Below are 11,080 nucleotides of genomic sequence, written 5' to 3'. Positions count from 1 at the left end.
ATTCTAATTAATGTTTTAAGACATTTCAATAAATAGTATTAGAGTTCTATTTGGGTAAATAATTATTACATCAATTTAATTAACAATTTATTTCTGAAAGATAAAGGAATGTCTATTAATATCCACAAAAAACCCCTAAGGACAGCTCCCTTAGGGAGAAAAGATAGCCCAAAAAAAATAGGTATCTCAACGAACAAAAGAGAACCCTTCTAGGCCGAAAAAAGGACCAATACCGGGCAAACCGGGCTAGTTTCTTGGGGTTGGTTTCTTAGGGTGGCGAACCGGGCTATGCTAATTAAATAGGCATGGCGTTTTCGTGTTGAACGTGATGCCTTTTGGAGAAAACTGTTTTGCACAAAATATGGGTTCAAAGAAGAATGAGTATTGGTACATATAGTGGTCGAACGTTTTGGCCATTGTTATGTGATGGTGCACGATATGTTGCAGGTTATTTTGGAGGATTCTGAAATTGCATGGAGTTACCGAAATAAGTGTATGTGTGTGGTGGGTGATGGATCTCTGGTTCGTTTTTTGCTCGACCCATGGGTGGGGCAGAGCTACCATTGAGGGAGATGTATCCTCGTATGTTTGCTCTTGCAACTAGTAGGACTGGAAAATGTGGGCTGGTTTAATTAGGGAAAGTGGTCTTGGAATATTGCATTTTGGTGTCAACTTTTTGATTGGGAACGGGAGGTGCAAGCACAATTTATGGACATTATTAATTATGTGGTGCCTGTTAGAGTCTCACATTGGCTAGAGATGTGGTCAAGCAATTGCTTATATATGGTTGTGCAAACCTGAACTCTTGAGCTAGCTTTTGGGTTGAGTTAGACCTCCTTCATGGTATCAGAGCCAATGGTCGTTTGACCATGGGCCTGGGCCCCTATCCTAGATCCATTTGTTTTGGAGCCCTCCCATATTTGGGCCACCAGTTTCATTCCACGCTCTAGATGTTCTACACTGGGCGTGAGGGGGTGTGTTAGAGTCCCACATTGGCTAGAGATGTGGCCAAGCAATTGCTTATATATGGTTGTGCAAACCTTAACTCTTGAGCTAGCTTTTGGGTTGAGTTAGGCCTCCTTCAGTGCCAAGCATGAGAGATGATAATATTCTTTGGTTGGGGGAAACAATTGGAAGGTTTTATGTGAAAGCACTCTGTTTTGATACAGAACAACGAGTTTTCGGTGTTTGAAGGATCAGACGCTTTGAAGGATCAGAAGCTCTGAAGGTCCAGAAGCTGAGTAATGAAGATTCTGAAGTCCAAGAATAAGCTGGCTCTGAAGACCAAGTACTTCTCCTCTGAGTCCAGAAGCACAAGGTACAAAGGTCAGAGGATCCAAGCTTCCTTCTGACTCTGATCACCAAGCTTCACAAGTTCCAATATGAAGCATCACTCTGATCAGAAGTCAACAAGGATAAAGGTCATGTCACTATCCAAAGTACAAAAGCAATTGTACCATTCCTGACGACCTTACCTAACTTATTCAGCCACAGCAGAACCTGGAAATAGGGATGGCAATGGGTCCAAGACCCATTGGGTACCCGCAAAAAATACCCACAATGGGTAGGGTAAAAATCCGCTAAATGGGTATGGGGTTGGGTATGGGTAAATACCCGCAAAAACTAATGGGTACGGGTGCGGGTATGGGTACTATAGTACCCAACCCGCCCCATACCCGCACACATATTATACATATGCATACACATAATTGGCAGTATATGTTAATAAACTTAAAGTATAACTTCCTAACTTCTTTTAAAAAATACGTAAGTGAAGTCTTAATATTATGTATACAAATCATAATTATTCTCACTTATTTTTAAAATAAATTATTAACCGACAACTTTAGGAGTTTATCACTAATCTAAATTTATAAATTTAAAGCTTCAATTCTCGCTTATTCTTTTTCTAAAATTTATACCTATTCCAATGATTTTATTCTTAAATATTCGGATGATCGTTTGTATTTTTTATTTATGCTTTTTATTTTATAATAACAATTATATTTTGATTTTCTATTAAAGAAAGTTAAATTTTCGCTAGCTAAATTGCGGGTAACGAGTACGGGTATGGGCATATAGGTACCCACAGGGTACGGGGACGGGCATTCAGGCTGCTACCCACGCGGGTATGGGGACGGGTACGGGTACTTTTTGAAAACTCGGGTATGGGGATGGGTACTATAGTACCCTACCCAGACCCTACCAATTGTCATCCCTACATGGAAAACCCATATCTGCCCTCCAACGGTAGCATTCCATGCAAACTTCCAAACCTAATTCCTTGGAGTATATAAAGAGGCTGAATATGAAAGATGTTGGTTAGAAGAAACTTTGTAGAAGCTCACGCGAAAATCAAATATTCTCTAAAAGCATTCTTTCTTCACATTGTATTAATTGTGTTTACTATTAGCTTTCTAAGAAGCATTTCTTTGTAAACCCAAACCTTCAAACAGTTGTTTGATTTTCCTTTAGGAGACCAAGGTTGGTCGAATCCTAGAGAAGACTAAGAGAGTGAATCTTAGTGATAGCTAAGATTGAGAATGGTTCTTCTGTTTAGAGGGGACTCTAGATTAGTGTGATGAGTTCTAAAAGAGCTTTAGTGGTGGATCTCTCGAGTTCCACTGTTTTCTAATCCATGTGATGTTTAGTATTTTCCTTATATCTTTGATTTAGTTTTCGCTATTAGTCCTGATCTTATACATGATGAATTTTATACATGATGAATCATGCGAATCCATTTGACTCTGGAGTTAACTGTCATTTCAATTGTGATGTACCCACCAATTAACGAATATTTGATGACATAATATATTAGTTTTCTTGGTCCTCGGCTGTCATGAAACCTAACTTTCTGCTTGACAATGGTTGCAGTCTATCAAAGGGTTTTATTTTAATTTTAAAATAATACATTTGTATATGGTCTCAAATGGGGTAAATAGCCAAGTTGGTCCTTGAATGTGTCAGCCGCCTTCAAGTTGGTCCCTAAACTTCTAAAATGCATCACGCGGTCCCTGAATGTGGCAAAACACATTCAAGTTAGTCTCTGGGGTTAAAATTGTTGACGGACGTTAACGGAATACTGATGTGGAATTTTTTTATTCAAACTCATGCTTATGTGGCAATTGAACCCACAAAATAATAAAATAAATTAGTTAAATAAATAAATAAACTCTTAACCCTAAATTACTCTTCATCATCTTACCGTCTTCATCATCTCATCAACACCACACCATAACCAACATGAATCAGCACCACCATCTTCCTCCGCCGTCAAGCCCGATCATTCCACCATCGCTTCCCCTCCATCCAGATCGCACCACCCTCGTAGCTCCCCTCCTCCCAGATCACGCCACGCGGCCACCACCTCTCCCTGGCTTAACCGCGTCGCCACCTTCATCACCACGACCTTAATCGCGCTCAGCCACCTCCTATCTTCCCAAATCAATCCCTTTCATCACTGATCTGAAGCTTTTCTCACCAAACACTGAAAACCCAACAGATCGGGTGTGGTGCTCTGATTTCATCACATTTGTTTCCTCTTCTGTAGATGTTGCAGTGGATGATCGTGATTCTTGTGTTTCCTTGCTTCATGAAATCGACTGGGAGGTCAGACCCAGTAGGGATTTCGACCAAGTGGCATAATGTCTTGGAATTTCTAAAAGAGAGGGGATTTGTGGGTTTTTTGAAGTTGTTGGTGGTTGAAAGAGAGGGGATTTGAATGTCTGCTCCTCCTTTCTTTGGATTTGGTACAGAAGAGAGAGCATGATTTGAAGAGAGGGTTAGGGTTCGTTCTTTGGTTTCATGTTGTGTTCAATTCTGGTTTGGATTTGAGATGAAAATTTCATCTGGGTTTGGGTTCTGTGTTTCATGTTGATCTTCTGCATACTTTGGAAGTGATTCAATGGAGAGCTTGGAGTTGGATTTGGGCAAAGGGGATGAAAGCTTCTCAGCTTGATTATAACAAGTTTGGTGCTGATTTTTCTAAAACTGGGAATCCTGTCATACTTGAGGAGTTAGCTCGAAAGATGAACTTTGCTGGTAAGTTTGAAGTGTCTAATGTCTTGGCCAGTTGGGCTGACATGATGAATGAAGTGCCAAGAAAATAGAGCCTTCAAAATCCAGTAGTCATTTTTCATGATTACCTGATTGTGTTGCATGTGGCTAAACCCCAAGGATGTTGATCAGCACAATTAGTCCGAGCTATTAGTACTTTATTTTGTATATAGCTTTTGATTGAAACTTATCAGTGTTTTATAATGGTTTGTACCAGTTTGAACGAATGAAAAAGTCCATTGATCCTTATTGGAGTTTATTTCGATATTGGGTATTGTTTTACATTACATGAATCAACAAAATTGATAATTCTGTGTATATAGAAAGTGCAGATTATTTACTCTAGTTTTACATTGGGGACTAGTGTGCCACATTCATGGATTAATTTGATGTCCAAATGTTTTTCCAATACTCTATTTCCATGTAGGTGGTCCAGCTGGATTAAAAACATATATAAAAAAAGATTTTGTTAACGTCCGTTAACAATTTTAACCCCAGGGACTAACTTGAAAGTGTTTTGCCACATTCAGGGACCGCGGGATGCATTTTAGAAGTTTATGTAAGATCAAGTTTTGATCTAGTAGTACAACTCTATGTTTTGATGATTACAAGTTAACCTTTTGATATGAACAATTGTGGTACTCTAACGTGTTTTTCTGAGTGTGCTATTTACAGGCTCTGACCTCAACTCAATCTCACACAAATCAGAAGCACTGTGTATAAAGAGCAACCCAAGCAACGCTTTCGCATTCACCATGTTCAGTATGAACAGTGGAAAAGCTTCAGAAGTTCTGAAGTTATACAAACTCTGATGTGGACTCAGTCACTAGAAGTTCTGAAGATTCAGAAAGTCTGATAACCAAGAAACACTGAAGGCTCAGATGTTCTGATGGTGTAGAAGACTCTGAAGATCCAGAAGCTGATTAGTGAAGTTCTGATGTCCAGAAGCAAGATACTCTGAAGACCATGTTCTTCCCTCTGAGTTCAGAATCAGAAGAAACAATGGTCAGAGGATCTGGGCTTTCCCTCTGACTCTGATCAACCGGCTTCACAAGTTCCAATATGAAGCATTCCCCTGATCAGAAGTCTCCTAGGTTTAAAGGTCGCGTCGCTATCCAAGTACAAAAGCAACTGTACCTTCCTGACGACCTACCTAACGTTCTCAGCCACAGCAGAAGCTGGATTTTCCAGAACTGCCCTCCAACGGTAGCATTTTCCATGCATCGCTCAACCCTAATCCTTGGAGTATATAAAGAGGCTGAAGACTGAAAGAAACGGCTAGAAGCATTCACATACACAAGACATATTCAAAATCTTCTAAGTTTTCTTTCATCTGAAATTCATTGAGTTTACTATTAGCTTTTTAGAAGCAAATCTCTTGTAAACAATTCTTTGATAAACAGTTTGTTTAGTTCCTTTAGGAGATCAAGGTTGATCGGATCCTAGAGAAGACTAAGAGAGTGAATCTTAGTGTGAGCTAAGTCAGTGTAATTGTTAGTCACTTGTAGGTTTCAAGTGCAGTTGTAACTCTTACCTGATTAGTGGATTACCTTCATTCTAAGAAGGAAGAAATCACCTTAACGGGTGGACTGGAGTAGCTTGAGTGATTTATCAAGTGAACCAGGATAAAATCCTTGTGTGCTTTTCTATCTCTTATCTTTAGCACTTAAGTTCTCGAAAGATTTGTCAAAATCTTTAAGGTGGAAGTTTTATACTGAAAACGTTATTCAAACCCCCCATTTCTACCGTTTTTCATACCTTCAATTGGTATCAGAGCGCAAGTTCTGATTACCACACCTAACAGTGTTCAGTGATCCGGGCCGGTGTGAAAAACAATGGCTGCCACCACCAGTGAAACTCAAAGAGATGGTTACAATGCAAAGCCTCCTATGTTCGACGGTCAAAGGTTCGAATATTGGAAAGATAGACTGGAAAGTTTCTTTCTGGGTTTCGATGCAGATCTCTGGGATATTATTATGGATGGCTACGAGCGTCCAGTTGATGCAGATGGCAAGAAGATCCCAAGGTCAGAGATGACTGCAGATCAAAAGAAGCTGTACTCACAACATCACAAAGCAAGAGCAATTCTTCTAAGTGCTATTTCCTATGAAGAGTACCAGAAGATTACAGATCGTGAGTTTGCAAAAGGCATTTTCGAATCTCTGAAGATGTCTCATGAAGGAAACAAGAAAGTCAAAGAATCAAAGGCATTGTCGTTGATCCAAAAGTATGAATCCTTCATCATGGAGCCAAATGAGTCCATTGAAGAAATGTTCTCCAGATTCCAGTTGCTTGTAGCTGGCATACGACCTCTCAACAAGAGCTACACAACAAAAGATTATGTCATAAGAGTCATCAGGTGTCTTCCTGAAAGTTGGATGCCTTTGGTGACTTCAATAGAGCTCACGAGAGACGTTGAGAATATGAGTTTAGAAGAACTCATCAGCATTTTGAAATGCCATGAGCTGAAGCGCTCAGAGATGCAAGATCTAAGGAAAAAGTCCATAGCCTTGAAATCTAAATCTGAAAAGGCTAAGGTTGAGAAGTCAAAAGCTCTTCAAGCTGAAGAAGAGGAATCTGAAGAAGCGTGAGAAGATTCTGATGAAGATGAGCTGACTCTGATCTCCAAGAGACTCAATCGCATCTGGAAGCACAGGCAGAGCAAATACAAAGGCTCTGGAAAGGCAAAAGGAAAGTCTGAATCCTCAGGTCAGAAGAAGTCCTCACTTAAGGAAGTCACATGCTTTGAGTGCAAAGAATCAGGGCACTACAAAAGTGACTGTCCAAAATTGAAGAAGGACAAGAAGCCAAAGAAGCACTTCAAGACAAAGAAGAGTCTGATGGTGACATTTGATGAATCAGAGTCAGAGGATGTTGACTCTGATGGTGAAGTCCAAGGACTCATGGCTATTGTTAAAGACAAGGAAGCAGAGTCAAAGGGAGCTGTTGACTCTGACTCAGAATCAGAAGGAGATCCTAACTCAGACGATGAAAATGAGGTATTCGCTTCTTTCTCTACCTCTGAACTGAAACATGCATTGTCTGATATTATGGATAAGTATAACTCCTTATTGTCTAAGCATATGAAGCTGAAAAAAAACTTATCTGCTGTTTCCAAGACTCCTTCTGAACATGAGAAAATTATCTCTGATTTGAAAAATGATAATCATGCCTTGATCAATTCTAACTCTGTGCTTAAGAACCAGATTGCTAAGTTAGAAGAAATTGTTGCCTGTGATGCCTCTGATTGTAGAAATGAATCTAAGTATGAAAAGTCTTTTCAAAGATTCCTAGCTAAAAGCGTGGATAGAAGCTTAATGGCTTCAATGATCTATGGCGTAAGCAGAAATGGAATGCATGGCATTGGCTACTCTAAACCAATTAGAAATGAGCCCTCCGTGTCTAAAGCTAAATCCTTGTATGAATGCTTTGTTCCCTCTGGTACCATATTGCCTGATCCTGTACCTGCTAAAGTCGCTAAAAACCCTCTTAAAAAGGGATCCTTCTCTATGACTAAATATCATGCAAATATTCCTTTAAAATATCATGTTGAGACACCCAAGGTGATCAGAACCTCTGGGGTAACTAACAAGAAAGGACCCAGAAAGTGGGTACCTAAGGACAAGATTATCTATGTTGCAGATATCCTTGATAGCTCCACTGAAACACCAATCATGGTATCTGGACAGTGGATGCTCGCGTCACATGACGGGAGAAAGGCGTATGTTCCGAGAGCTGAAACTTAAGCCTGGAGGCGAAGTTGGCTTTGGAGGAAATGAAAAGGGTAAAATTGTTGGTACTGGTACTATTTGTGTAGATAGTAGTCCATGCATTGATAATGTGTTATTGGTAGACGGCTTAACAGATAACATATTGTCTATAAGTCAATTAGCTGACAAGGGTTATGATGTTATATTCAATCAAAAGTCCTGCCGGGCTGTAAGTCAAATCGATGGCTCTGTTCTATTTAACAGCAAGAGGAAGAACAACATCTATAAGATCAGATTATCTGAGTTGGAGGCTCAGAATGTGAAGTGCCTTCTGTCTGTTAATGAAGAGCAGTGGGTATGGCATAGACGGTTAGGGCATGCCAGTATGAGAAAGATTTCTCAGCTGAGCAAGCTAAACCTTGTCAGGGGCTTACCCAATCTGAAGTTCGCTTCAGACGCTCTTTGTGAAGCATGTCAGAAAGGCAAATTCACAAAAGTCCCTTTCAAGGCAAAGAATGTTGTCTCAACCTCAAGGCCGTTGGAACTTCTGCATATCGACCTTTTTGGACCAGTGAAAACTGAGTCTATAGGTGGCAAGAGATATGGGATGGTTATCGTTGATGACTATAGCCGCTGGACATGGGTAAAGTTTCTAACCCGCAAGGATGAGTCTCATGTTGTGTTCTCTACCTTCATTGCTCAAGTGCAAAACGAGAAGGCTTGTAGGATTGTGCGTGTCAGAAGTGACCATGGTGGAGAGTTTGAGAATGACAAGTTTGAGAGTCTGTTTGATTCCTATGGAATTGCACATGATTTCTCTTGTCCCAGAACTCCTCAACAAAATGGTGTTGTTGAGAGGAAGAACAGAACTCTTCAGGAGATGGCTAGAACCATGCTCCAAGAAACTGGCATGGCTAAGCACTTTTGGGCAGAGGCAGTAAATACAGCATGTTACATTCAGAACAGAATCTCTGTGAGACCAATTCTGAATAAGACTCCTTATGAATTGTGGAAGAACATAAAACCCAACATTTCTTATTTTCATCCTTTTGGCGGTGTTTGTTATGTTCTCAATACTAAGGATAGATTGCATAAATTTGATGCTAAGTCTTCTAAGTGTCTATTACTCGGTTACTCTGAGAGATCTAAAGGTTTTAGATTTTATAATACTGATGCTAAGACTATTGAAGAATCTATTCATGTTAGATTTGATGATAAGCTTGACTCTGACCAGTCAAAGCTAGTTGAAAAGTTTGCAGATTTAAGCATTAATGTTTCTGACAAAGGCAAAGCTCCAGAGGAAGTTGAGCCAGAGGAAGATGAACCAGAGGAAGAAGCTGGTCCCTCTAACTCACAAACTCTGAAGAAGAGCAGAATCACTGCAGCTCACCCTAAGGAATTGATTCTGGGCAACAAAGACGAACCAGTCAGAACCAGATCTGCCTTCAGACCCTCTGAAGAGACCTTGCTCAGTCTGAAAGGATTGGTGTCCTTAATTGAACCCAAGTCCATAGATGAAGCTCTTCAGGATAAGGATTGGATTCTGGCTATGGAAGAAGAATTGAATCAATTCTCCAAGAACGATGTTTGGAGCTTAGTGAAGAAGCCTGAGAGTGTCCATGTTATTGGAACGAAATGGGTATTCAGAAACAAGCTGAATGAGAAAGGAGATGTAGTCAGAAACAAGGCAAGGCTAGTTGCTCAAGGATACAGCCAGCAGGAAGGAATAGACTACACTGAAACATTTGCTCCAGTAGCAAGACTGGAGGCAATCAGACTGTTGATCTCTTTCTCAGTAAATCACAACATAGTTCTACATCAGATGGACGTGAAGAGTGCCTTCCTAAATGGTTATATCTCAGAGGAAGTCTATGTTCATCAACCCCCAGGTTTTGAAGATGAGAAGAAACCAGACCATGTGTTCAAATTGAAGAAATCACTCTACGGTCTGAAGCAAGCTCCCAGAGCATGGTATGAGAGACTTAGCTCATTCCTTCTGGAGAATGAGTTTGTAAGGGGTAAAGTAGATACAACTCTTTTTTGCAAGACTTATAAAGATGATATCTTAATTGTGCAAATTTATGTTGATGATATTATATTTGGTTCTGCTAATCAATCTCTATGCAAAGAATTTTCTGAGATGATGCAGGCTGAATTTGAGATGAGTATGATGGGAGAATTAAAGTACTTTCTGGGAATACAAGTTGAGCAAACACCAGAAGGAACATATATCCATCAGAGCAAGTACACTAAAGAACTTCTGAAGAAGTTCAATATGCTGGAATCTACAGTGGCCAAGACTCCAATGCATCCTACATGCATCCTGGAGAAAGAAGATAAAAGTGGTAAAGTATGTCAGAAGCTCTATCGTGGCATGATAGGTTCACTTCTATACTTAACTGCATCTAGGCCAGACATACTATTTAGTGTTCATTTATGTGCTCGTTTCCAATCAGATCCAAGGGAAACCCACTTAACTGCTGTTAAGAGGATCCTAAGGTATCTGAAAGGCACCACTAACCTTGGCTTGATGTATAAGAAAACATCAGAGTATAAGCTTTCAGGTTACTGTGATGCTGATTATGCTGGAGATAGAACAGAGAGAAAAAGTACTTCTGGAAATTGTCAATTTCTGGGAAGCAATCTAGTCTCATGGGCAAGCAAGAGGCAATCAACCATTGCACTATCAACTGCAGAGGCAGAATATATCTCAGCAGCAATATGCAGCACTCAGATGCTCTGGATGAAACATCAGCTGGAGGATTATCAGATCCTTGAGAGCAATATCCCAATCTATTGTGATAACACTGCTGCAATCTCATTGAGTAAGAATCCTATCTTGCATTCAAGGGCAAAGCACATTGAGGTAAAGTATCACTTTATTAGAGATTATGTACAGAAGGGCGTACTTCTTCTGAAGTTTGTTGATACTGACCATCAATGGGCAGATATCTTTACAAAGCCCTTAGCAGAGGATAGATTTAATTTTATTCTGAAAAATCTAAACATGGACTTTTGTCCAGAGTGAAGATGGATCAGAACCTCTGACTACGATGCTTCTCGATCAGAAGATGTCTAGTTCAGAAGGTAACTCAATCAGAGTGTGTGTACCCACTGGTACTGACTCTGAAGCTGAGACAACAACACGTGTGTCAGTATTTCTGATGCATAGTTCCTTGTGCCCGTGTGACAGTCTGTTATGATTGCGTGTAGATGTGCTTCTCTCCTGTGTGTGATTTGTGTATTTACTGTTACTATCTATCTTTAATTTTCAACCGTTGATCTTAAAGTGCTTTTTGAATCAACAACGGTTA

Source organism: Lotus japonicus, chromosome 2 (assembly GCF_012489685.1).
Source record: "Lotus japonicus ecotype B-129 chromosome 2, LjGifu_v1.2".
In the NCBI taxonomy this organism is placed as follows: Eukaryota; Viridiplantae; Streptophyta; class Magnoliopsida; order Fabales; family Fabaceae; genus Lotus; species Lotus japonicus.
The sequence above is the reverse complement of the archived record's forward strand: the minus strand, read 5'-3'. Positions refer to the sequence as shown.